At 39.7% G+C, this 27,902-nt stretch overlaps 2 long non-coding RNA genes across 5 annotated transcripts in view; both read left to right on the top strand.

Moving 5' to 3' along the window:
- The window catches only part of LOC104144087 (uncharacterized), a 37,486-nt gene extending 19,908 nt beyond the window's left edge, over window positions 1–17,578 (top strand). Inside the window, exons 5-8 of one of the 4 annotated variants that reach the window (XR_011139345.1) lie at window positions 5,640–5,779; window positions 10,723–10,768; window positions 16,108–16,136; window positions 16,269–17,578. This is a non-coding gene — a long non-coding RNA (uncharacterized lncRNA). Of the gene's footprint in view, window positions 1–5,585; window positions 5,780–10,722; window positions 10,769–10,958; window positions 11,495–16,107; window positions 16,137–16,268 lie in introns of those variants that run through there. The other 3 variants (XR_011139343.1, XR_011139344.1, XR_011139346.1) reach the window with 3 other exon arrangements.
- Window positions 17,579–21,756: 4,178 nt separating this feature from the next.
- LOC138066097 (uncharacterized) lies at window positions 21,757–26,612 on the top strand. The gene is made up of 3 exons (XR_011139347.1): window positions 21,757–21,962; window positions 24,055–24,242; window positions 26,155–26,612. It is a non-coding gene; the product is annotated as an uncharacterized lncRNA (long non-coding RNA).
- Window positions 26,613–27,902: the final 1,290 nt, after the last annotated feature.

Here is a 27,902-nt window from a genome sequence, read left to right as displayed (position 1 = left end):
GAAAAGTAAAATAAAAAAGAAAACTAAATGAACTGTGTAAATTTAACACTGTGGCTGCAAAGTTAATTTTGGATATTTTTTTCTATTAATATTTTAATTGCCCTGTTGAAACCTCAAAATATTTGAGTTTGGGGATGTTTGGGGGTTTTGCTTTGGTTCTTCCCCGTCCCCCCTTGCTTTAGGACTGTGTTCAGAATCTCAGCTACCCATGTGAGAGAAGTTGCACTGGATGGTCCAGGCCCTGTAAAAGTTATGACCTATTTTTTTTTTTTTTTGAAGCCACTAATTTTTGGTAGCCATTTTCCAACTGAGATTTTAAGCATGAAATCCTATAACTTAGACTGTCAAGGCTGCCGTGCATCTATCTTCTCAGCTGTGTCTCATTTTTCTGGACAGAATTTTGTCCGAAAAAAATAAAATAAAATAAAATAAAATAAAATAAAATAAAATAAAATAAAATAAAATAAAATAAAATAAACATGTCCATTAGTGCAGAACTTTCATCTGGTGGGTCCTGGCTGGGCTCACGGTTACTGTGCAGATGCTGCTTGCAACCGAATCCAACCGAAACTCACTGCGAATGCGTGTGTACAGCTCAGACATGGAAGAGCCAATGGTCCTTGGAAACTTGCTGCGTGTGCGCTGCCACGTCTTTGAGTCTTCTAAGCAGCAGAGATTTCCAGCGAGAAGTATAGATCTCTTTGGCTGGTCAGCTGATCTCAGGTTGAGCATCAGAAGCTGAAGAACCCAAAAAGCGCTGTTGACTTTGGTGTAAACGACTAGTGAGACTATATCAAAGTAATTACGGATATAGACATAGTATTAAAGGCAGGAAGAGATGTGAGCTAGTAGGAGTATGTAGCAGCTGTAGTCTTGGTGGAAGGTGGCGGTTACTGGTACAGAAACATAGGAGTCCTCATCACGCTGTCTCATCTCCACAGCAAGCACAGCTGCGCGGAAGCTCTAGGGTAGCAAAGCTATATTATCCTATATTAGCTTATACCCGGTGCAAATGCATGCATAGCTACTGTGCAGTAAAGATGTGTTAATATTACCATATTTGTTCCATTTGCTTTTGATGGAGAAATCCCTCTACTGCTTTCACACACTATTAAATTCACACAGTTAGATAATAATATTTATTTCATGCTCTTAAGCATAAGAGTGCATGCCACAAGGCCTGATTCTCAAGCACTCTCTACACAGCACTTGCTCTGTTCAATAAGCACATTGTCAGTGTAAAACGGGACAGTGAGAGTTAACATTTCCAAATCCACTTTGCAGAAGGAGAGGAAGGGAGGGAGAGGTTCGCCTGGGGTTGGGCAATCAAAGCAATTAGGTCCCATGTTTTCAGGTTACCGCTGAATCAGCATTTACTTTAAAAGTTCCAGATTGTCATGTCCATCAGAGTCTTTCTGCATCTTTATTTCATTTGTGTGATTTCCTAAATCTTCATTTCTTGTCGTAGGATTTCTTTGTTCTCTACTGGGCAGGGAAGTTTCCTTGCTAGTGAAGTATCTTGGGAGACGACCAGCAATCCCTTTCGTGAAACAGCTTTTTCTTTGTTGTCTCTCTTGCACATTCAATTCACTAGTGCCCTGCAGAAAAGAACATACTGCCTGACAAGACAGTGCTTTAATAAGTGACTGAGTCTTGCTGTGTTCCTGCTAACTTAGCTTTGAGGGAGGAGGAAGGAGGATATTAAAAGCTTTCAGTTGCAGACATGTGCTTGAAAGACAATCTTGACACTGTACTTTGCTAGCATATAAAGGTTAAGTATAAGAGGGATGTTGTGCATTAGTGATGACACAATTTTGTTTGTCAGTGCAGGGAAGTATTGTACATCTCCTAATAATCTTTCTCAGGCGTGTCTATGTAGCTTTTAGTTTTTGGCGAGCTTTTCGTTTAGAGCAGATGACTTTCATCGCAAGAGCAGTATGTCCAGGTAAATTATGAGTTTTTCCACTTTTTGCTTTAGAACAACTGAGCCTCCAAGGCAGTATAGGGGTGCAATCCTCTTCTTAAAAGAGGCTGGCTCCAAAAACTTGGCAGAATTGCTGTTATCAGTTTTATACTCTGCCCTGCTCCGTGTGAACAGCAGGTACATTGCAGCCCAGGATTCTAGACCGAGGGTGGCTCTGCACGTTCATAGTGTCTACGACATATTGTCTGAAGTACAGCTTCTTGTAAGCATATTGGGATACCATTTGTAAGAGAGATACGTGCAGTAACTACAGCAATATCCTCTTGAAGAGGCTTACCATAAGTAAGAACCTCCAGCGCTAAAAGTTTTCCTTTTTAAGCAGTTCCAAATTAATTTATGACCCTGAGATGGTCTGCGAGTACTTGCTCTGGCTTTCAAGTAGCTGGTTGCTCACATGATTTACTCTCGATTTTTTTTTTTTCTTCATCTGCTTCTCCATGTGTCTCTATTCTTTTTGCAAGTGACAGCTCAGAGATGTATAAAAGAGCCTGAATGGCGGAAAGGGAATCTAGCTGCCTCTGGCAAGAGTGGCCGCTGTGTCGCAGCAAGAGGAGAGCTGCTTTGAAGGTGCTGCTTTTGGAGCTGTTATTTTCCAGAAAAAAGAGATATCCCATGCTGGCAGGAAGAGGGCAGCCTGGCAGCCAGGCAGAAGAGGAAGGTGACGAGGGATTCAGGCAAATGGGCAATGTGTCCAGGGAGAAGGCAACCACGTTGCATGGAGACAACTGAGAAAAGAAGACCAGGCAACTTGAAAGTGAGCACGAGAGTGGAAAAAGAGACAAGGATGTGAAGAAATGTATTTGGAGGAACAGGGAGAGAGGGAAGAAATGAACAGATGGATGCAGGAGCATTTCTTGCACAAAAAAGGGAAGCAAGTGCTAGTATTATATTAAAGACCTGTCTATCAATGTATGTGTGTGTGTGTGTGTGTGTGTGTATGTACACATACATATCCATATTCTTTTATAGAAAATACATACATTTTCTTAATACTGTTTATATAGTTGTTGGTGCCAGAGTATGAAATTATTCTTACAGTCGCTGGTGCATAGTCTGGAAAGCTGGTGCACCCCTTTACTGTGGAAGCTAAGGCATTTTCCATATGTCTCCACAGTGAATGATCTGTAGCATTTTGATACTATTACCTTATTCCAGTTCATCTGTAATTCTATGAAGTGAAGGTAGACTTATATAATTCAAGTATATGAGTGAATAAATTGCAGTTAGAGTATACCCCGTTACCATAATGGCTCTTAAATAATTAAACAAAGCAGTCTTAAATAGGATAGTGCTACACTGCACTAACTAGAAAGGTGTCATCAGAGTTACTAAAAACCTATTCCTAAAGGTCCCATTCCACTGTGTACGTAAAGTACAATTAGCGGCTGCTTTGTGGGTCGAGAGGAATTCAGCATAAATCAAAGGAGGGGCTGCTTTTTTAGTGCTTGTTGGGAAGAGAGCGGAATATAATGATGCGAATTGTATGGGTTATGGAGAATATGGCTCAGTCACAGCTGTTGATCTCTTCTGTATTGGATGAATCATTGACCCTTACTACAACTCGATTTACCTTTCTCCAGAATGGCTGCAACCATCTTTCTGGGCATTACAAGAATTAATGTCCATAGAGTTCTTTCGCACTCTTCAAAGAAGATGCTACTTTTTTGTCAGCATCATATAGTATTCTGGCTATACAAGATTGTAGTGAAGATGTTAGTGGTGTATATTGAGCGTGATTCACTCGGGCCCTAAAGTCCTGATGAGAGCAGAAAGCTCTCCTCTTGTGATTAGTTCCACTAAGATGTAACAATTTGCTCGCATAAATAAAGGATAGAAGATTAGTCCTTTGTTAGGACTCTCGCAGGAGCTAAATTTGTACTTGCTAGCCAGGAGGTAATAACGGGCAGATTGATCTAAATGAAAGTTTTAAAATCAGGAGCCCAAAACAAAGGAATAGGACTTTTCTTTTTTCTTTTTTTTTTTTTTAAATATTCCTATCAAATTCTCATGTACACAAAAAGTGATCAGTGAGGTAAGAAGAGTTCTGTTCCATGGTGATATGGTCTAAATAAGAATGTGTAGTGATACGGTCTAAACACAGAGTAAATGATATGGGGCAAATTACCAAAAGTCTCTGTGGAAGAAGTTTACTCAAAGGCTTTTTACTGTCTGTGGGATTTCAGATGTTCTCACAGCGGGTAGGCCGTATATTGTGCTTATTTTCTTTGAGAAATTGCAGGAAAGCTGCTGGTGATACACAAGGTGTCATCCAGCACTTGTTTCATATCCAGTAAAGCAAACCAGTAATGCAGGTTTCTATGATTTACCGACAAACAGCCAAGCCACATACAAGAGCTGCCTCTAGGCAGGGACAACTCACTCAGTCTTCTTTTAATAGTCATAACTAAGATTTATGCAGTGCCTTTCATCTCCCGGAGATCCCAAAGCATTTTACAAACTCCTTTAACCGCTCTTTTTGGGAAGAAATGTGAGGCTCGTGAAAAAAATCTGATCGCTGTTAAGGCAAAAAAACCCAATTGTCTGGCAAAATATGCAATGCCACTGTACAACAGTTTGGGACAGGAAGTGAAGGACAAAGATGTCAGAAAAGAATGGCAGATAGAATTTAATTAAATGCATTATAAATAAATCAAATCTATGTGAATCTCCTGGAGCTGGAACCTGGCCATTATACTGCAGGGACTTCATTTCCCTTAGGAGAGACATTTGTATTTTTAAGCTATAGTGTGAAATCAGTCCAATACTGAAGGCTGAAATACTTCCTTATGTGTGCAGCTGGAATGAAAATGTTTTTTATTACTGCTAGTTACACTATTGTGGTACCCAAAATATATGAGGTACTGTTCAATTGCTGTGGATATAGTCCTGATACTTAACAGAAAAAAAAAAGTGTAGGAGGACAAGAAAAAAAGGGGTGGATGTGCAAGAAATTATAAGAGGTGGTAGTACAGCTTGCTCTAATCCTTCTTTCATACTTTGTACTTGCCTTGATGATCAAGCCTGCTTTGCCATTCTTTTTAAAAAATAAAAACACTGTTTTTGCTTCATGTCAGTAGAGAAGTTGCTTTCACCTTTCTCCTAGTCAAGAACAGAAGGCATGTGTTTCTACAGTCAGATCGAGTCCAAATCTGATTTAACTTGCATGTTGTGTAAATCAGCGAGGCTCCGTGAAGTACAAAGCAGGACAGCCTTTGACCTGCTTTGTTTGTTTGTTTGTTTTTAATAAATATTATGGATGCATTGGAACAGGCTGTGATATTTTTGAATTCCTTTCCTTGCCCTTTTTAGTCTTCGGAAGCCCTCGAGGGGTTGCCTCTGGGAATCGTTTATTTGCAGACAAGCGAAGAGAGGTTTATTGAGTAGCGAAAATATCATCTTATTTTGTTTCTGTGCTTTCCACTTTTATTCTGAGAGATTAACCTGTACCAGAAAAGCACTTTAATGGAATATAACTGCTCTATGAAGAGGGCCTGAAGATACCTATGCAGTATTTATATGCTGTCTCAATTACTGCTGCAAAATAGTCTGATGACTCAGCAAGGGGACCTAACGGCATCTTCAATAACTCTTTTCCATTTAGGTCTCTGAAGAGGAACCAAAACTATACTGCTACTTGGTCTTTCATTCCCTGTAGGTCACACGTTTTGGTGCAAAAAGTACGAATGTCATCTCCTGCACGCTGAAAATGCAGATGAACCTGCAAGCAAGGCTGAGCTGAATGGAAAAACGAGGTTTCATAACAGCGCAAGTCTTCTTGAGCATAAAATACTTGAGGTAAATGTGGCTGGTTTCCAATCACATTAAAAAACATGTTGGGGTATACCCCTTACAATAACACGTACCATAGTCTTGACGGAGAGGTCCCATAACAAAGGAAATGTTTTACTTCAAATGGTTTCCTGGCTTACTGTGCAAAGCAAAGGTATAAATTGTTATCATCTCCAAAGGCAAAAGCTGAGGAGTTAAGACTAATAAAGAAACCAAGAGTAAAACTTGGGAAGTATTGGTGCACGGCACAGTGTGGGAGATGCTATAAAGAAGGATTTTTTTAACGGTGTCAGAAAGCACATCAGGGGAGTCAGCAGCAAGCGTCAGTTGCTCAGGAATACTCAAAGAACTGTTTTTAAGAATATTGTGACAAGTTATATGGAGCAACAAGGGACACTCCCGACTTTATCAAGAGTGAGGCAATCATTCCCATAGCCATAAAAGTATCTTGGCAGGCAAAGGCTATAAATGTAATAAAAGACAGGGGAGGGGGGAAATGTTGTCTATGCTCATAAAAGAGGATGGCGATTGTGTAGTTGTAGTCCTTCATAAAATCCTTTGAGTTAGGAGGGGAAGAAATTGGGTTAAAAGACTAGTACAAAGCAACCTATAATATTTTGCTGGAAGCTGATAGGGTGGATGAGGGGAAACATCACTGGATCCTTAGTCCGATTTTATCTCTTTCCTATAAACATCAGCTACCGGCCACTGTTGGAGACAGGACACAGCAAGATGAATCTTTTCTCTAATTCAGTATAGGTATTTTCAGATTTTTAGCTGAAGTAAAGGATGGTAGTAAAACTAAGAGCAGCAGAACAATTTTATTAAATCAACGCATATGGGGTTTTTACACAGTCTTAGACAAAGAACCATGCAAAGGGCAGGGTGGAAGCAGTGAATAAGGTGAGAACTATGTTTTGTTTTGGTTTGGTTTGGTTTTTGTTTTGCTTTGTTTTCCTTCTGGAAAGCTGTGGCAAAAAAAAAAAAAAAGAGCAAACACCTCAACTACTTTTCTAGATAAGATTACACGAATGTCTAAATCATTTTTACATAAAAAATCTTTTGATTGCAAGTTTCCTTTCTGGCATAAGTGATCACATTCATCGCTAGCAAATGAATGGTGTGGATTAGATCACCAATTGTTGAAAAAAAAACCCCAACAGTTCTGTCAGTTCAGAAGAGGTGTATGATGGTGACAAAGTCCTTTACCTTCTCATTTTCTTAAAAAAGTTTTTGAGACTAGAATATTAACTTCAGCGTGTTTGGTATGTGTCCTAACAGTAACTGAAGCAATTCTGCAAGGTTTGAGGCTTGCCCTAATTTATTCAGGCTTCCTTCTGATTCTTTAAGTCAACAAGACATGATAACGGGTGAAGATTCAGACTTTAAAATACATTCCTTTGGAAAAGGAGATTTACTTCAGTTCTTTAGGTATACTGGTTAATGAGAACTGTGATAGCTCTCTGGAGATACATAAAAGACTGTTAATGACTGGTTCATTTATAAGTGATGAAGATCTCTCCAGATCAAAGTCCTTCAATAAGTGCTATAAATAGAGGGTTGTGGACTTGCAGAGATCCGGACAGTGGTATACTGTCACTGGAGTGCCCTACCCCACCGGTGAGATTTCTTTAAGACTCAACTTTGAAAGGGGTCATTTTCCATTTGCAATTTCTTCTCAGCCATTTAATTTACCTTTCTTCCTCCACTCCGTATCTCAGCTTTGCAGAGCCAGGTGGTTTATGGCTACCATATGCGCACGTTTTCTCAGTCACATCTTCCTTTTTCTACCTGGAAGTTTTGTTCGGGTGCTGTTAGAGGATTTTGCACAGTTTTCTAGGACAACAATGTGCTCGGTATCCCTTCAGAAGCAGGAGGATTCACACCGCCCAACTGCTTGGATGATCTGCCCATTTGGGAAATTCCAAGATCATTGTGCAAACGTAGATGAGCTGGACAACATCCGTGCAGCAGGTCCAATCCTTGCTGACACTTCTGGCTCACTGTGCATGTGCTGTTTAGCATATCTCTACGTTTCTGCCTGGAGAATATTGATCAGAAATACTGTCGTCCTGAAAGCTAAATGTTTGAAATGCACGTGACCCTCTCCAAAAACATCGTCTGTACCATCTTGGTACAGAAAGAAATACGTGGCCATATGTCAACAAGTGATCAATGTCCTCATGTCCTTTCCGATTTTCATCCTATTCGCATGCCAATAGTTACTGAAATATAATCATCTAAGTATAAAAGATAAAATTATCAAACTTGATGTTTACAAAGGCTAATTTTAATGGATAAATAAACTAAATATTTATTTTCAGAAGTGTTATCTTCAGGATTAATGATAAACAAATACTTTGTTCCATACCTAGCGCCTCAGCGCCTCAAACTTGGAGTGAGGGCTGGCCAGACCTTCCCACAAGTGTTTAACCGAATCACTGGGAGCTTGGGACAAGGAGTGTAGGCCTATTTGTAAAGTATTTTTACGATTTGTGCATAAAATCTGCTCTATAAATACAGTTTTATTACCACTTAGTTCCCTGACAGAATATTCAATGCAATCATGAAAAATAAATCTCTATTATTCTTTGCATGCAGTTCCCTCTTGCCCCCCATGGGATGAAAGGTAAGACTCCCATTAACTCCAGCAATTGACAGTCAAATCTGTGATTTAAAATTGAACTGAAATTTCAGCGGACAGTATCAATGTTTTAGTATCTAGAGAAGCAGACATTGGTTCATGACTTGAAAAGTACCAAGCGTCTGCAACTTCCACTGAAGTCGAATTACGAGTGCTTGACACCTCTCCCTGTTTGTCCTGCTACTCAGAAATGTAGATTGTAGATTCTGAAATGTAGAAGAGAGAAAAAGGCAGTTTAGCAGGAATATTTCTCCAGGGCTAAATAATCACAAAGTTCAACAGCAGCTGAACTGTGCTGAAAAGGGTGGAGCAGATCCTCAAATTAAGATTTTTACACATATGAAAAAATGTATATATACAATATATTACATATCACATTATATCTTATATTTATATATATTATATTTGTAGATCTATATTTTGTATATATATATTTATACACATGAATGAAGAGCACTTTTACTACTATGTAATAATATGAATATTTATAATATTGCCATCTGATGATGGTTAGGCCAGTCTTGTAATTACTGCTATTGATTAATTCTAAATGATTCATAGCAGTGACTATAATAATAGTGACTGAAATGATAAAAAGTCTTCAAAATCCTCTCCTCATCCACTTTCTCTTTCTGCTTCTTTGTTTCCTTCAGCTCTTCAGCCATAGTTGGTGCATTTGTGAGGGCAGAGACTAACTCACCTTTTATGGCCTGTCCATTAGGAATTACCTTCACAAAAGCAAAAACTGCCATTTAAACTACCACTTTCCAACCTTGATCTTACTCTAATTTCTCGTACCGTCAGGCACTTAAAGAGCAGTGCACCTTAGTGAAGTGGTCAACTTTCAGTGATAAGAATCATTGTTCTTCCTAATACCTTCAGATGCTCCAGTGTCCAAGGGCACTTTTTGAAATATCCATGAATATGGATTTCTTAAGAGTTACGGAACCTATACTAACAGATTGAAAGCTTCTTACTTCGTTATTGAGAAATAATCAAAGATTCTAATCCACAACATGAGACATTTAAAGGGAACAAATAACATGTCGTTCAGTTGACTTGAGAGGGAGGTGGTAAAGACATGCCTTTCAACCTCTCAGCACTCTGAGAAGGGAGAGGTAAGGACAATAATCCTCTTTAAGCTGCGAAATATTAAGGAGTCAACTAAAATGCTTCCCTTTCAGATTTTACTCAAAAGTTGTTTTATTGATGCTTTAACACTCAAGCACATTCAGTAAATGGGACCACAGATGTGGCCACCGTCCTGACATGATGAGCCTGAGGAATTATGGGATATGGCATCTTTCATCTTGCAGCCTGTGGTCAAAAATGAGTGAACTGATCTCAGCCCCATTTCTAGTGGCCTCATATCCACTGAAAGACCCCAATTGTTGGCCTTTTCAATTCTTATAAATGACAAGATGATGACTTACTTGTTCCAGAGGCATATATGCAGAATAAAATAACCTTAGTAACATGCTTGTTAATCCACGTCAAAGAAATTTTCTTGGCTCTTCCCTACGCTTTTCCTGTTCTGTGCAGTATCTGGGCAACTTATCACCTTCTCTGAGAAGTATATTCTGTGCTTAAAGGAAAAAGTTATATTCTAGAATGACGTAGCTGGTACCAGTGTTTGACACTTTGTCACTACAAGGGGAAGGTGGAAAGGATTTTTTTTTCTTCTTTTCAAAACTCTCTTATCTCACCAGCCTACTAGTCCCATTTCCATTCTTCTGTGTGCAATATTGTAGGAGCAACTTCAGGAGCATAGTATCTTCACTGAATCATGCTCTCTGCTGCCTAAACCTTATAGAACTCCACCAAGACATTCAATTCTGTTACAAAGCTGTCCTGAAGCAGGGAAATTTTCCTTCATGTTCTTTGTAGCCTTTGATGCAATTGAAATAGAAGAATAAAATTCATTGTACCTATGGGATCCATCTTTTCTGATATTATCTTCATCTCCTACATTCACTACTGTCATTAATTGCCTTAAAAACATGTATTGCTGGTTACAACATTGCATTTTTATAATCTGTGATGGCTGTGGAAAATCAGTTCTGGGGTAGCCAAGCTGCTTCTGCATGTTTTGCAGATAACATGGTGGGGGGGGGGGGGGGGGGGGGGAAGGGGTGGGAAGGGGGTAGAAGTGTCAATGCAACCCCCCTACCTAAACTTGACTTAAACAGCTAAGTTAACTCGATTCTTATCAAAGTAAGGCAAAATTTCAGATAAATTAAGTCAGGAATCGCAGCACAGAGAAATACTTCTCCTGTTTCACATAGTCTTGTTATTTTCCTTACAGGGCTTCAAAAGGGAAGGAAGACATTCCCGTATGCCAGGCTTTGAAGGTGAGCTGCTTTGTGTAAGCTCCCTGCAGTGCTTTGCTGCTGAAACCAACAGTTTGAAAATTTGAGCTATGCTTTTTTATCACCTATCTTTTAAGCGGCTGCAAGGGCTAAACACAGCTCAAGTCATTTCTTGAGCTATATCTGAAGCACAAGAGGTGCCGAACCTGAGCTGTGCTTCCCAACTTCTCAGTTTCAGGCCCCACTCTACATTTAACTTCATGTCTCCGTAAGACCAAGGTCTTCGTCCTCCCCTCGTCCATGAGCGGGGGGGCAAACAAGCCTGCTGCATGGCCCTGTAAGGTTCCCAGCCTGGGCGGTCAGGAACGAGGAGAATCTGGATGCATGTTGGACCACGATGCCTAGGGATGTACCATAATAATAAGTATGTCGAGAGAATGCTGTCTTTGATTACTTATAACACTTAGCTATATTTGAATCCTGCAATCTGACAATAGCATCAGACTGTATTCAAAGTTTAGGGAAAAATATTAATAGGTATTTGGCTGCAGGGGCATGATGGCTTTGCAGTTTTTACTCATCCTTGTATATCAATACTGAACTGGTACAATACACAGTGTGCAACACATTCTGGAATTGGTTCAGATTTGAAATCCTGTGCAACGGCATTTGTGGATGTATGTTAGTCATATACTTATTAATTTCATGTTAAAAAGTATTGTTTTGGAAAAGCTGACTTATAATGAGCGTATAAAAATGAATTGGTGTAAATCGTTTCATAGTAGTCCTTGTATTGTCTCAATGGAACAGTATTAAAACTACTACATATCTTCATTTCTTCCTGAAAGTTGCCATGAACTCACAGAGGTTTATCCAAAGTCCATTCGAGTCACTGGGATATAAAAGGTCTTTCAACAGTGAATTAATTTTTCTGATGGATTAAACAGCTTTAGGCAAAGGCAAATTAAGTAATGTAAATTATAATTATCCTAAAGTGTTATTCTAGTATTATTAGTTTTACTATAGCTTCCAGGCCAATTTTAAATATCAATTAGTCTGCTGTGAATGCAGGTAACTGTTGACTTAGAGCTACTAAACTTTTTCTGAACCTTTACTAATGTCGTAGATCAAAATCTGGATCAATTGCTCTTCTTGGTATGACTTAAAATGAAGTATCCTTTTCTAGTTTTCCACCTAATATTTCTGGCACACTCTACAATAGTAAAGCACAATATTCTTTATGAAATTCATTCTTGCTGCCAAAAAAGAATGTTGCTTTTTCCTTTTACCTTTCTGTGTTTTTTCTTTGGAGAAGAAAAGGTGATTCAGTTGCAGAGTTAATAGCTTTTTACCTTATTACTGATTTAAGTCCTCATTTTCTCTAAGAAGTTATTGAAAAAAGAGTCTCAGCTTTTCTCTAGCTTCTTTTAAAAAGGTACATGAAAAAAACACAATTTATATCCACCTGGAAAGAAATATTTTAGTGTCTATTGCCCTAACAAAATCTAGGGAAAGTTTTATTTCTCCTAGATATCCCGGTATGTGCATAAATAACAGGGTTTATAAACAAGTGCCCCTATCCATATGGTCACCCAACTGGTGGTGAGAGATCCCAAGGGCGATACCAATTAATAGGAGCACAAGCATAAAGTTAGGAAAAGCTACTAAGACAATGTTATTTGTATAGTTTGCAAGTGATGATAAACCCTGTTTTCAAAATGATAACTAATATGTTTCTGAAGTGTCTTTCATCTAGAACAACCCTGCTGGTACTTTCCAAGGAGGACTTATTATAGACATAATTAGGTGATGAATCTCTGATATACAGTGGAGTTAAAAATAAAAGAACTTTCTGAGGAAAAGTGCAGAGATTAAGGGCTAGATCCACTACGTGACTCTGCTGTTAAAGACCTGGCTCCCTTGGCTTTAATTTCAGAGCTGTGACTCTAACACATGGAGAATCTGTATCATGATGCAGTACCTCCTTTAGGACATGGTTGATTCATTTTCTTACCTCTTTAAACCTTGCTGACTTGAAATCAGCATGAACACTCTCCTCAAACACATGCATGCATCTTCATTGAGTAATCCTAGGTATGAAAACACTTGGATTTGGCAAGTTCTTTGGCATATGTCTGTGATAATTGCCAGTGTAATCTGGAGCAGTCAGGGTATGCAGGCTGACAGCCTGTCTTAAACCTGTCTGCTCTTATATCTAGATTATATTTGGATTCAGAGCATTCCTGAAAAGAAAGCAAATTGTGCAGGGAGCTACAGCAGAGGTGTTTTTAAACTGTTTTTAAACTATGTCCAGAGTTATCCTATCAATATTTTTTATTTACTGCACCGAGGTGGCCGACCACACTCCGAGCGTTAATATTCTTGAAGCCTTTTTCCTCTTCCCTGGGTCTCATTTTGTGATGTGTTATTCTCCACATGCCAGAGCCCTGGCACCTAGTAGAGTTCTGGATTTTGCCTAGGGGGAATAAGACCTCTAAATATCATATATTAGCTTCCAACCATACAGCTCTCTTATTGGATCCAGCTTAGGAAGGAAAAAGTACAGTAAGAGGAATGAACAGAAAATATTGGTGAGAAAATATTCATCTTTTTCAATGGCAAATGTAGGATACTGCAACTACTCATTTCTGCCAATTTTTATTACTCAGAATATGAATGTGATTTGGGGAATTTAACTAAGAGACCCTCAACTGACTATTTTGGAACACAGAATGATTAATTTTCCAGCAAGATCTGAAAGAATTTCTAATGTGTGAGTGTTTTGATTGGTAGTCGGAGGAAATATTTTCAAAGGTCAGGAGAGAAGAGGAATGCAGAATATATCCAGGGAAAAATCGGACTTTGTTATATAAGCAGGTTAAATTTGCATCAAATCTAAAGAGAGGTTGACGTTATTTAAATTTCTAATGCTGAAAAACAAAAGAATGCAATGTATACTGTTCTGCCACAGTGGTGGAGTACACATGCAATAAAGATTAGGGAGCGCAGGTTATTACTGTAGCATGTATGGTTGTTGCAAAACTTTGGATCGTAAGTTCAATTTATGTAAGGTTTTCTGCTTGCAGTTAGCTTATTTCATCCAGATGTTGGCATTAAAAAGGTGACAAAAGAAGTTATAGCAAATCACGTTTCTCTTCCGATCAGTGAATATAAGAGCTGTAACGCATCATTCCAAATGCGCGGTGTCTCGGGGCCTTTGAATCAAATGTGATCACTTTACCAGGGGAAAGATGTGTGCCCATTTCTTTTCGTTAGCTGTCAGCTTGGAATATGAAAGTCAAACTGTGCTTTGCTCTGCTTGCACTTTATTGCCAGCAGTAACCATTCTGTAATACCTCTATAACCCTACTATCATTTGCTTGTCCTCTTCATTGCGCTAAGGCAAGATTGTGCTTCGGCAAATGGCTTTTTAGGGATAGAAATTAGCGTCGTGTGGAGACAGAGGGATGCCATCTGAAGACTGTGTGTTTAAAACCATGGCACCATCTTTATTGCCATTAGTGATATCAAAGAAGAAAAAAGCCTCTGAGCTGTGTGTATTCAGTGGGTCCAGAACTACCAGAGCTGATTCCCCAGGAGATGACTCCAGGAGGCAGGAACGAGGTAGGCATGTGCACATGGTGTTGTGCTGCGGAAAGCACCAGTTCTGGTTAGCACAGTGTAGGTAAGGGTCGGCGTTTGTGGAGCTGGAAGCAGTGAAAAAAAAAAAAACCATCAGCTTGCAAGCTGAGCTTATTTGATATGAAAAATCACCGATATGCAATGCTTATGGAGCCCCATAGTCACTCTGAAGAGCAGAAGCACACTGTAAATAGCTATCAAAGAGAATTTATGGGACTAAAATTATCTACAGAAAGAAGAGGTATAATAAGACACTGAACAATGACAACATAGAAATCCATGCTTGCATTGTCAGCAGGATGAAGACTACAGATCTGTGTCTCTGACCAGCCTGTTGCATCAGGGCTGGGGCCAGGCTGGGCGATCGCCTACAAGTCAGGGTCAGGGGCCGATGGCTGGGGGAGGTCCCTGGGGGTGAGAAGGGACAGGGAGGGCTGTTAGTTCCTGGAGAGTTCTTCATAATTAGCCTAGAGATGTCAGGTGTAAGGCATGGACCTGAAATCTTCATGGAGGTGAGGGGTCATTGGTGAATGAAGAGAAGAGCTTAGCAAAATCCAGACAGACTAATGAGAGAGAGGAAGGAGCCTTCATGGGGCAAGAGGGACTTACTGAGCCAGACATTGCTTACCTGTCACACATGTCGATTTTTGAGGGATTTTTGTTAGATAATAATAAAGAGGCTGTTATTACTGCCTTCCAAGGAAATGTCAGGAGAATCACGTCAGATCTGGGGAGGAGGTGAGTATCACTGAACCAGAGCCTGCACTGTTGGAGTAATGGACTCTTCTCTGTAATAGCTAGAAACAAGATTTTTTCCTCTCAAAGGCCTCATTTGTAGGCAAGACACCAGTGCAGTTCTTTATAACGTTGATCTTTCTCTGGGAATCTGAGACAGTGAGGAGGATGCTAGCTGGTGCAGTGCTAAGGACTTCAGGTTATGAGACTAGCAACCCAGTTTGAACGACTTCAGTGTAGGGCCCACCTGCAGTGGAGCTGAGAGACATAGGAGAGCACTTGAACTGCAAGTTCCTTAAAAGAGATGGATATGTCCAAAAGGCAATTTCTAAGCCCAAATAGTCAGCTATAAGTGGGTGTAAAAGAGGGAGCAGTGACTGGTTAACTCATCAGTGTAAGAAAGAGTGAGGGTCATGACTATTCTGAATGCTTAGTAACGGAGCAGGGAAATATCTTCTAAATTATTGAAGTATTAATATACCTTCCTAAATTTAGACATTGTACTCACTGTCTCATTCCCCTAGAAAGTTCTTTTATATTTTAAATTGTGACAATCACTCTTTTTGTCCCTGCTGCTGACTTTTCTTTGTCTTGAAAAGTGACCAGGTCTTTACTTCCTACCTCTTCATCAGCTTCAGTCCAAAAACTTGGATTAGCCATTGCTTGGCAATAACTTTGTTTCTCTAACAATGCTTGACATGGAACTTTGTCAAAGGCTTTTTGAAAGTCTAAATATATTGTATCTGCTGTATTTCCATTGTCGACATGCTTACTGAACCCTCATAACACTGTGACCAGGTTAGTGAGGCAGGAGTTCCCTTTACAGAATCCCTGCTGACTTTTTTCCAACACACTGTGTTTATCCATGAACAACTCTTTGTTACAACCTCAATCATATTATTAGTGACGGAAGCCAGACTTACTGGTCTGTACCTCAGAGAATGCATGACCCATTATTGCCTCCACGCTAATTTTTCTATTATTATGTCTTCTGAATTCCTCAGGTCACAATGTCCCGATCTGGAGAATGGAGGTAAGAAATCTCAAGAGGCTCCTTGTGAAGTCTTGTCAATTATTATGTGACATCCTTATACCATATACATGGTATGGAGAATACCATAGATGTACGGTAGATTGTTATTACTGTCAAATCTTCCGTTTTCAGAATGAACGAAGAGTGTGTTCAGGTTCTGCCAGAAAACTGAAGAAAATAACAGTTATGTACGCTCCAGACTTCACAAAGAGTAAGCAATATAGCTTCTAGAAGAAAGTAGGAGGTCCAGAATTTGGCTTTCTGGCTTCATAAAGTTGAGGTTATGTTTTCTATGAGCAGAAACTCTTCATCAGGTTGCAGAACTGTCCAAGTAGAAGTCTCTTTCATCTGCCCATGGCACCCTGGCTCTTACCTGAAGATTTCTAGTCATGATAGAAGACAAAAGGAAACTGATACCTCAACCCCCCAGCCCAAGGGAGCTGCTTTACACTAACACTCGTGTGCTTGGACCCTGTCTGAGCTACAGCCCTTCCGTGTTAGTCCTACGTGTGCCTTATCACAGGCCCCCGCTGATCTAGATCCCAACAGTATTGAGCTTTTATAAGTAGAGAAAGAGAGGAATTTGTCATAAGTCTAGGATAGTGCATCCAGGTTTGGAACCTCAGTGAAAGAAAAACATCAACAAACTGGAGCGAATCCATCAGAGACTTCCAGGATGCTTCGGGATGGATCATTTGGCCAGGTAGAGCTAGGGATTGTTCATCCTGGAAAAAGGATTACTTCAGAGAGAAATAACAGCAGCCCCCAGTACCAGCGGGGAGGTCAAGAAGACAGAGCCCAGCTCTTCACAGCGGTACAAGGAGATGGGGCCAAGAGACAACTGGCACAAGCTGAAACGAGAGAGGTTCAGACAGGATGTAAGGAGAAACTTTTTCCCATGAGGACAGCCAGGCAGTGGAGCAGGTTGCCCAGGGAGATTGTGCCAGCTCCATCCTTGGAGGTTTTCAAGAGCCAAGTGGATAAAGACCTGAGCAACCCGGACTGTCCCCATATTTGACCCTGCTTTGAGCAGGAGGTTGGGCTAGAGACCTCCTGAGGTCCCGTCCAACTTGAGTTATTCCAAGATTCCACGATTCTAAATTATTATTAATCATACATTTTTGTATTAGGAGCAACCACAAATGGGTCTGTGCTAAACGGAGCCCAGCATAAACATAGCATGACAGATAGTTGCTTTTTGATTGCCTTCTTTATTGCTTGACCTCCCCTTGGCTTCTCCCGCACTTTAATGGAATATTATATTTCTCAAGTACGAAATGTTCCTGTCATAATAGCGCATGACAAGAATTGCCTTTATATATGCCTTTAAATAATGCCTTTAATGTATATATGGCTTTAAATAATTGCCTTTAATACATGCCTTTAAAAATTAAGGAAAAAGGTAAATTTTGTTATTGAAAATAAACTACTTAAAACCTTCTATTAGAGGGCTTATCGTAGATTATTTCTGGAGGAGTCTTGCTTTCATACTGTCCAGTGCAGTGTTCCGTTTATCTGAAAAGCGATATTTGTTTAATGGACCAAAAATACAGCTTATGTGTTTGATATATACAGCAAGACAAATCCTTAGCAGCATAAATCAATGTGACTTCTCTGAAATCAGTAGAGGTGTATTAGTATGTCAGAAACTGATGTGACCGTTACATACCATCTTTACATGTGTATGTAAGGCCAAATCCAAACTTGTCCACCCACAAAATCTCATTTAAGGCCTCATTTCACTGAGGTATTTTAATAGTTGCCAAAATTTAAGTATGTCATTCTGTTGATAGTAAAAGGATCCATCCTGTCTTTAAGCAGGCTGCTGAATCATGACCTTAGGATAAGGAAAACAAGTGAGGGATATAAAAAGGATAGTTTTAAATACTGGAATCTGCCTAACAGCCTATTATAGTGTTTTGAAATGCATATGCTCCTTTTTTTGCAAAAACAAAGAAAAAAAACAAAAGATCATAATTTCTCCGCAGGGCTCCTGGTAAAGGATTTGCAGAGTCAGCGAATTCCTCTAGTACTTGCTTTACGGTGCAGTACCTTTGCTTTTCAGTTGCTTTCCCTGTAACAATAGACCTGTTCTTTGTCGCTTGACCTCCCCTGTTTCTCCCTTTACAAACTGCTCCTTTTAGAAAAGCCCTTCTGCTCAAAAGATTGTCGAGTGCTGTAGTTTCTATTTTCAGCTTCCAGTTAAAAACTCTGTTATTTTCACAAACGGCCCTTCTTTCTTGTGACTTATGCACTGCACAAAGGGTATCTAATTCCTGTCACAAGAATCCTGGTAAAAACACTCATCAGATTAGGCGATTTGAATATAAGAAAAAATCCTACCAAATTTTAGATTGCATTTGGATCAATATGCCTGATGAAATGAAGAGCAACAATATACCAGAAACGCTTAAAAAATAAACACGGGGGAAGGCTTGCTGCAGTAGTAGAATATATCCTTTTTGCACAGTCCCTGTGGCACAGACCAGCCTGCTGAGTAAAGACCATCACAGGAGGATTTCAGTGTGATCCAGCAACACGGTCAATAGCTGAATGCAGTAACACTATGAGAAAGATCATTGTAACAGACCAAGCAACCCTGATGTGCAAACATGGACAGAGATATAATGAAACATAAGGAAAATATGCCTTTGTAAGAACAGGCATACACACACATTGTTGGAGTGAACAGTTGAACCAAGCACTGAAACCATCCTGTTATTCCGTAGGTGTTTATTTGCATTTGAAAATGACTCTGTCAGAGTATTAATACTCTTTTATACGCAAGAAAATAAATCAATTTAGTGGTCTTGTGTGGCCCGCAAGTCATTCTTGCTCAGTCACCTTGCTTAGTTGGTCATTCAGGTTTGACACCACGGAACTATTGGAATCTGTCCCAAAAATATGCTTTGACAAAATTTCGCACCACAGATGTTTTCCAGGTTCTGTGTTATTAAATGAGCACACTAATGCTATAGTTCTTCCAAATAATATTTGTTACAAAAGTTTTCTCTCTCCAAATATGCACCTAAAAAAAATGAAGACAAAGTTGCAAACTAATTGCCTATAAACCCTCTTCCTTGCAAGCTACTCTTAGAGAAGGCAGAACTGCACAAAACATTTTCTCTAACTTAGGATTTATTAAAGATGGCACGAGCCAGTATTTGTTGTACAGGTGGGAATTTGGAAGCTTTAGATCCAGTTCTTGGTTCAGTGTTAGAATCTTCAAATAACCTTGTTAAAGCTCTTTAATTTCTTTCCACCTCAATCCCACCTTAGGAGTGGGTGATAAGCAACCCTTTCTACCCCTCTTCTGTTCTGCATATTGCTGTTAGATCTCTACTTTTCAGTAAATGCATACAACAGCTCAAGCAATGAGCTCCGGTCGTCATCGCGTCACACTCATCATTGTGGATGAGGATAATAATCTAAAGCTTTGTTACTACTTGCTTTCTATATATCAAGAAAAACGTGTAGGAAATGGTAATTTATCCCTCAGATCCAAAACATGACCATAAGAAGATATTTTGAGAGACACTGTTATTAATATTATTTTCTCCCCTCTTGACTACCTTTTTAACCTCCTACCATTTACATGATGTCAGCACTTCAGCCATGAAGCACAGAAAAACATTTACTCTGTTTGCTACATCATCTAGTTCCCAGTTACAGTAGATGTCTTTGATTTACTCCTCAAATCAAAGATGTGGGAGAACAGATGTGAGTTAGCCTAACGGCTCAATTCAGCTCTCTGTTGAACAAATTGCTCTGCTTGCTGACAATGGTGGCTGCTTGTGAATGCATGTAAGAATAAAATTGGTATTAAGATTACAAGATTTACGGGGCAGGGAAGATGTCTTGTTCATCAGCTAGAGCATGTATCTGAATCGAAGGGCTCCATTCACTCACAAGGCCATAATAAGAGCAGTCAGGAAGCTCAGTGACTGCTTACTAGCAGGTATAGTGGTTGGAAGAGATGCGCTTTTTTTTCCTTATTGTTGTTGCAAAGTAGGCTGAAACAGTTTTTCTGAAATTGTATCAATTGAAAAGAAAAATCTCATGGGGAAAAAGTTTTGGAATTAAAAAACTGGGGATCTGGATTTTGGGGAAAAACCTTCTTTGAAAGCTGGAATCAGAATTTTGAATTTTATAATTTTGCATTTTTTGCTTTGTTATTTTTATACTATTTCATGAAAAATGAGGGGGGAAAAAACAAAAAAGCAAAAAACAGTAGGCGTTGCCATAGGCAGAAACACTGTTTTTGCTGGGCATGTGGCAGGGGAGAGTTTGTGGTGTTCGGTGTACTTCAGTGACGTAAGACTCAGTAAAGTATATTGACCAGGAAAAAGGTCTCCTGGCTTATGTTACAGTGAAACAAACCAACAGATAGTTTGTAAGTTAAAATTCATTTTGATTCATGGTATAAATCTATGCCAAATATAAATATTTCCACAAAGCAAAAATTTGTTTTTTTGACTCCAATCAAAATCATGAAGTGAACTTTGAGATGCAGATGTACTCAGCAACTAAATTATGCCATCCGATCAGGTGGAGATGGGACATTTCAACTTAGATGGTGTGCTGGAAGCCAGTGAGCTAACTACCTTTTCTAGGTCTTCGTAATTAGAGATGATGCTTTTGGGGGGAGACTCATGTCTACTGGAGAAAGATTATTCCCCTGCTCAAAAGGAATTATAATTTTACCAAAAGAAGACATCTGGCGATTTCACCTTCTTGGCAAAAGCCTCTGGAAATGATTGATGGATCATACTCTGGCACAGACACTCAGGTCTGCCAGTGCTGTAAATTCCTCCGTTGTCTATACCTCTTCAGCGCTGTTCCCGCAGTCAGTGAACTAATAGCAGGCTCAGTACATTGGCAGGAACAGTAAACCCATCGATAGAAACTAAATTTGCTTAACTAAATTAAATTCATGGCACTGCTAAGTTGAGAACCACCAGAAAATACAAAGAAAGGAAAAAGTATGTTCTTGGTTGCTGGGGAAAAAAAAAAGAAAAAAAAAAGAAAAGAAAAGAAAAAAAGGAAAGCACAAGATTTAAAGGGAGACTCCAGGGGGAAAAGACCTTTAAATATAACATGTATATGCTATGAACTCTTCTTATTTATAACACGTAATCTGGATTTGCTGTAGCTTGGACGGTGGGCAGGGATAAGGCTGAGGAGGATCTGCACTAGATGAAAATAGAAAAATAAAAATAGAGTAGATTTAACTATACAATAAAGGGGAGAAAATGCCCTTCAGATTTTTTTTTTAATAATATAAGTCTGAGAATCTGACTGAGAAGCACTTGGAAGGAAAATGTGTAGCAGTTACCTAGGCTTTGAGGTTCCATAGAGATTTTCTGCAGGGCCAAGATCTCCTATTTTTCCCTGGCGTAACTGAAATAAATTTGGTTTAATTAGCATTCCCAGAGTGGCAGCCGCTATATGCTCTGATTCCCTACTTACGCTGTCCTTAAGCAGGGGGAAAAACCTGAGCTTGGACTGATCCTGCAGATGTTTCTCAGGAAAGGAGATCCAAAGGGATCATGATTTTCCTGCTGAGCCTGATGTTTCTAACTGCTTCTGCAACTCTAATTTTTTCTTTTGGGGGACCAAGTCCGGCCTTGCAGAGTGGAAGGAGAAGTGGGCCATGCTCCTGCCCTGATTCCCTCAGCACTGCTGCATGAGAAGAGCTATTTGCAGAAAGGATTTGCCCCTGCGGTATGGGGTTTCCTATTTCTCCTGCCTGCTCTCTGGCCATCCTACGGCTGGAATTATGCTGCCTCCAAGAGGGCTGTTTCCAGCTGCAGAGGGGAACCACAGGTAAGCTATAGAAATTCAAGCTGGATTAATAATACCCCAGATTTTCCGTAGGGCTGAAGGCTGATGGCTTCTTTACACAGCTTATTCCGCCTCCTCCCCTCTGCTCAGATTTCCTTTTTCATCCTAAGCCGCTTCTAGCCTGGCCTCAAACCAGCCTAATAGAAGATTTTCCCTTACACGTGAACCACAGTGAAACAAAAAGAACAGCAATAGAAACCTGCAAATCTGCTCCTCCACTTGATACTAAAGCTGTGAGCTCTTGCAGGTTGTTAGCACTAGCAGTTGACGAGTTTTAGACCTGGCTGTACGAAATGCATTTGTGAAAACATTCGCTTGCTTGTTTGGAAGAATATTGTGACATGCAGCTCTTCTCCCAGTTTTACAGAGTGCTGAGGCGGAGAAATATGAAATCTATATTTAATGAATTAAAATTTTACCCAGTGTAAGCAATTATATCTCCAATGCAGCCAGCTCTTGCCAAGTTTTACAATAAAACAGTAGCTATCACCTGACATTTATTTCTTCAATAAAGCCATACTAGAGATCATTATGTTTTCATGCTGAGATTGTTAGCAATCTCAAAATCGACAGAAAAATTTGGCCTTTGCAGCAGGACTGCAACATAGAATTTATTAAGGAGAGCAAGACAGGAGAAAAAAAAAAATCGTACGTGTATTCCTTTAAATTAAGGGGATTACTGTAATGGGACATCTGGTACTTTAATGTGCAGACTGCAAAGTCGCTATGCTGTGTCATTTTAATCCCCATAAGTAAATGCTCCCTCCCAGCTTCCTTTCCTACATCGGTTGTTCTGCTGCTTGCTGTCCTTGTGTACGGGAAGAACGACTCCAAGGACAAAATGTTGAGAAGCGATGTGATTTTGCACACACTTTGTCAGGCTCTATCTCCAGACCTTCTTTAGATGTGGGAGAGGAGCGAGGCGATGCGGTACGGCTCAGTCACATGCGTTCACGTCTCAGCTTCAGTAAGACACGACATGACTTCAGGCAGACCCAGAATTTCATAGGGGAACGGTTAAATAACTGAGAACAACCAAAGCGGAGCAGAGCAAAATCAGGTAGCGAGGGGTACATGCCTACAGGCAGCCCGAATCTGCAGAAGAAGGAAAATTGCAAAGCTGTATATTCTGCATAACAAAAGAAGTGTACTTCTGATGAAGGCTGGCTAAATTTATACCAATTTTGGATAGGTGATAACAACAATTGCTATTGTAACCCTGGGTAATTCCTCGGTGTAACTATCAACCCCACCAAAGTTTATTACACATATGTTAGCTGGGGATTTGTGAAGTCTGGATAGTTGTTAGTCTCTGGATCAGGATAACATGCTACTTTTTTTTTTTTAATTCTTTATTTCAAACAGTAGATTATTTCCCTTTCTAATTTTAAAGAGGACTCTTCAGAACAGATGAAAATTTTATTCTGCACTGACAGTCCATATCTGTGTTTGAAAGAAATGTTTTGCAGTTTTTTGCAAAAAAGTCAGATTTATAATACTTTCTAATATATTTATTTTTAAACGTTCTTTCTATTAAACATGCATTTCGTGTTGAAGAGAACAACCGTTTGTGAATGGCCGACTTTCATTAAATAGATGATAAGTGTTTACCGATAATAATTTCATCAAACAAATGATAGTATTTAATTTTTTCACAGGATTAATACATTTGATGTGCAAGAATTATCATAAACTAGTACTGAACTTTTAAACAATCTGCAGTCAGGAAATTGGCCCTGTGCCATATCATTTGTTTGGTTAATTCAGATTAACTCAGAAAAGCAGGTTGCGAATCTTAAGTATTATTATTAAAAATTCCTTTGAAGTTAAAGTGAGACAAATATAGGGATTTTGTAACTTTTGCAATGTTTTTTGGAAATGGCTAGTACTGCTTTTAACATTGATTTACTTTAGTTTGAAAATTTTCTAAGCAAGACTGCTTTTTGAGAAGTATTAGAAAGATTTATTTTTTTCTTTTGGAAAAAAAAAAAAACAAGAAGGGCTTAATAAGCCATTTTGAAGCACGGAGCTGCAATATGAACAATTGATTTTGCTTTTTACATACCTACGTTAGGGCTGTTCAGGTGGCAAAGTGGGGCTACCCGAGACGTCATACTCACAATAAGGCACTGAGAAACTGAGACATGAAGCTGAGACCGGACACTTGCTGGGTGGGTGAAGCCAGAGGGAAGGACCGATGGTGCTGCAGCGGGATCGCCCAGCGCAGAACCAGATGCCGATGCAGACCGTTCCTGAGCTGCGGTGAGGAGGCATCTTTGCTGAATTGAATGCTTTTTCTACTTTTTCTGTTGCCCGTATTTTCAAAATATCCGTTTCTCTTATCTGCCGTGATGTAGTTGCTGACAGCACTGTTGGCAGTTTTAGACGACTTTTTCCCTTCCTTTCTCTTCCAGCCCTTCTCTCATCTGAAAAAAGCCTGAGTAGGAATGAGCCTTCCTGCTCACCCCTGCTTTGTCCCACTGCGAGCACTTCTTTAGAGGGTTTTACCCATCTCTAGGTGGGGAAACATCTGGAAAAAGGTTTCCTTTTACAACTTCCCAGGGTTTCCAACTGATTCGAAATTTACTCCCAGTTTATAGTATAAATATTTGCTACTAGTCCCAGGTACGTGACCCTGCATTCAGTACAAGTGGATATCATCCCGTTTCTCGTGTGGCAGTACTCAGCCGTATCACCGCTCCTCTAGATCCATGCAGTCTGGATCTGTGCTACTGTCTCCCAACTTTGGGTCAACAGCAAATTTCAACAGGCTTTTTATGCCATGTTTGTTCATTAAAATGTTAAGAATGATAATTCTGAAGGAAGTCTGGAGAATACATAACCTCTCTTAGAGACCGACACTGCCCTATCGCAGTACATGTTATCAGCTCCCCTTAGCTAAGCCTCTTCCCATGTTACAGATGTTACATTGATTCTCCATTTTTCTACCTCACTGGTGTTTTCCCATGCAGCACCATGTCTAATGCTCTAGCTAAATTCAGATAGATTACATCTACTGCCTTTCCTTTGTTTAGGTAGTCAGTTATGCTATCAGAGGGAGATATCTGATTATTCCGGCATTGTCAAACCTTGATACATTCATTTGCATTTTATCTCATTTTCTGTTTGCCTCATGTCACTAACTCTTTTCTTCAGCTTTTTTTTTTTTTAAACCTTTCATAAGATGGAAGCCAGAGCATTGGACCATAATCTATTCTAATCATTTCCCTTTCTTCTCCGTTGAAAACAAACTATTTTCCAGGTATATTGATATAATTCCTTGCTTGCTGCCTAGAGTAGCTCCATCTGACAGCCCTTCCAGAGTCCAGGAAAGGGGACAGTCCAGTTTGCCTACCAGAGCACAATGACAGTTTGGATTTTTGCTTCCACCTCAGGGATGGGGCTTTCCATTTCCACGATCTCTTGTCTTCCCTTTGCGCTATGCTCAGTGCTGTCTTCCCAAGGAAAACAAAGTATTCCTGGACGGCTGCAAGAAGCTCAGTGAAAGCTGCTATCCACTGCTCACCATACGCTCTTTTTAAGAGAGTTCTTTTTTTATAGTGCTCTCTGTAGCTATGGAAAAATATTGTGCTATTTTTCTTTATATAAACAGGCCGTTCTTTACACCCACCAAAAGTAATCACAAACTGTGTTTGGACTCCGAAAGCACAGAGGACTTCCCAGACTTAGATGAAAGTAGTTAGTTGAGGTTTATATAATTCTTATTTGAATTCATTATACATGCACGGATACATGAATCTTGCAAGAACTTTTCTAACTAAGTATTAGTGCCTAAGGAATACTGCTCTGCAGAGATAAAAGCCCAGATCCAGCAGACCCTTGTATCAGAAATTCTTATCTGATTTTCAACATTTATAGAAGGATAATTACCTTCCTCCTCTCACCGTCCACTGTTTTAAAAAGGAGTTGTATAAACTTATTTCCCTCGCAGAGGAGGTAGCAAAAGCTTGAGATGCAGTTAACCCTGGCTTATAATCCCAGTTCCTTCATTGGGTTATACCTGGGCTCTTGCCAGGTCATTGCATCAACATTTTGAAGGGCCTTCACCAAGGCTGTTTGCCTTCAGTTTTTTTTTTTTTTTTTTTTTTTCTGATTATGTACCTTGAGAAATCAAGAATTTAATTTCAGTAGAACATGTCCCTGTTGCTTTTAGGTCAAAGAGAAGGAGCCTAGTGGACGTCAGGCCACCAGCATATGCCGATAGTAGGACGCACCATTCAGAAATTCTTGGTGGCTGCACACACAAAATGATACCGGTAATAGGAGGGATGTGTTGCACTATTGTACGGAGCATTACAGTTTACCATATTTTCAAAGAGCATATGAATGATAGGAAAGATAAGGGAATGATTACTCAGCAGGAGCCTGGTTCAATCTGTCTATCAGACCTGGAAACATTTGGCTCTTGCAAATAATCTTTAATTAGATAGGTCACACTATTAAAGTCAATGGCTTCTTCTGTGAACAAGGACTGCTCAGCAGGCTAAGCGTTTGTTGAACTGATTTCTAAGTCTTAAATGCTCAGAGAAAACACATTTTTTTAAATAAATTCTTGTTGCTGTACTTCACATTTTACTGCAGAGTGAAATTTTATTGCTAGTTGTCATTTATAAGAAAAAAAAAAAAAAGAGAGAGAAAGAGAGAGAAAGACGAGCAGGACCCAGATGGCACTGTGCTTTCTACATAAGCGCGAAATACTTATGTTACAGGCAATTTTCATTATGTACTAATCAAACTTCTATAATCCTGTCACTGCACTGTCAGTATGATTATCACATCTGTTTAACAAAAAGTTGAATAACAATCATAAAGTAAAATAGACAAATTAATGGTTGTCTCAGCAGAGATGCCAAAGTGAAAAGAGGTCTGTAGCAGAGGTAATTCTCAATGCGCAAGAAGTTAGGATGGATAGTAACGTCAGTGTGAAACACTCCAGAGAAAAGCAGGTGATATGACAACAATCAGACAAGATCACAGGAGCGGTTAAGCCAGCTGGTGAAGGATTTACCATATCCCTTGTGAGCATCAGACTCAGAAAGTACCACTCAGAAACAGTGTTGTTTCTTTTCTTTGCTATGCAGGAAACAATATAACCATAGAACATCTTTATTATATATGTTTTGGTTATGTAGAATTTCTGAGACATAGGGAAAGAATCAAAATATAACAGGAACAGTAAGAGACAGGCAGTGTGTTCTTGCAACATCCCAGAAAAAAGACATCACAAATTTAGCATCATGGGCTGTGCAGGAAGGAAGGGAGACTCACAATTCAAACCTTGAAATGGTTGCCTAAATAGGCATTGAGACTGCAAAGGTGCTGCTCTAGCAACAGTATGCAACAGGACAGAGGCAGTATCTACAACCAGAGAAGGAATAGTTACGATTGCCTTACAAAACCCCCATGATGACCCTCAAATCATAAAAAAATCGTTATGATTACAGCCTGCAAAAACCTGCACGAAGACTTTGACTTGGATCTTGTTCATAGGCTGTCTGCGGACTATCGTGACTGACAACTGATAGGAATAACTGCTTACGAGAAGAAGTGATGACTTCACTTATACCATGCGGTTTTTTTGTAACAGACAGGCAGAACAGTCTGCAGCTTCAAATTTTCAGTTTTCAGCCAGTTTGGAGTGAGGCGACAGCCCTGGGCAGGGAGATCCCCTACGTGTTCCTGTGATTTTGCGCTTTGAGGAGTGAGGGAAGAGCAGGTCCTCAGAGCCCCCAGCGCAGCCAAAGCTGTGCAGAGAGCTCTGGTGTCCCAACACAACTATGGAAGCAAAGCAGAAAACTTTTTTTGGATCCAGCCTGCCCTTGCCTGTGAATGAGTGCCTCCTCCAGGGTACCAGTACTGACTGGAACTGATAATAATCTCATCACTCCTTTGTGAACTGTT

Source organism: Struthio camelus, chromosome 2, assembly GCF_040807025.1.
Source record: "Struthio camelus isolate bStrCam1 chromosome 2, bStrCam1.hap1, whole genome shotgun sequence".
Classification (NCBI taxonomy): Eukaryota; Metazoa; Chordata; class Aves; order Struthioniformes; family Struthionidae; genus Struthio; species Struthio camelus.
Note: the sequence above shows the minus strand (reverse complement) of the source record. Positions and strands in the feature narration are given on the sequence as shown.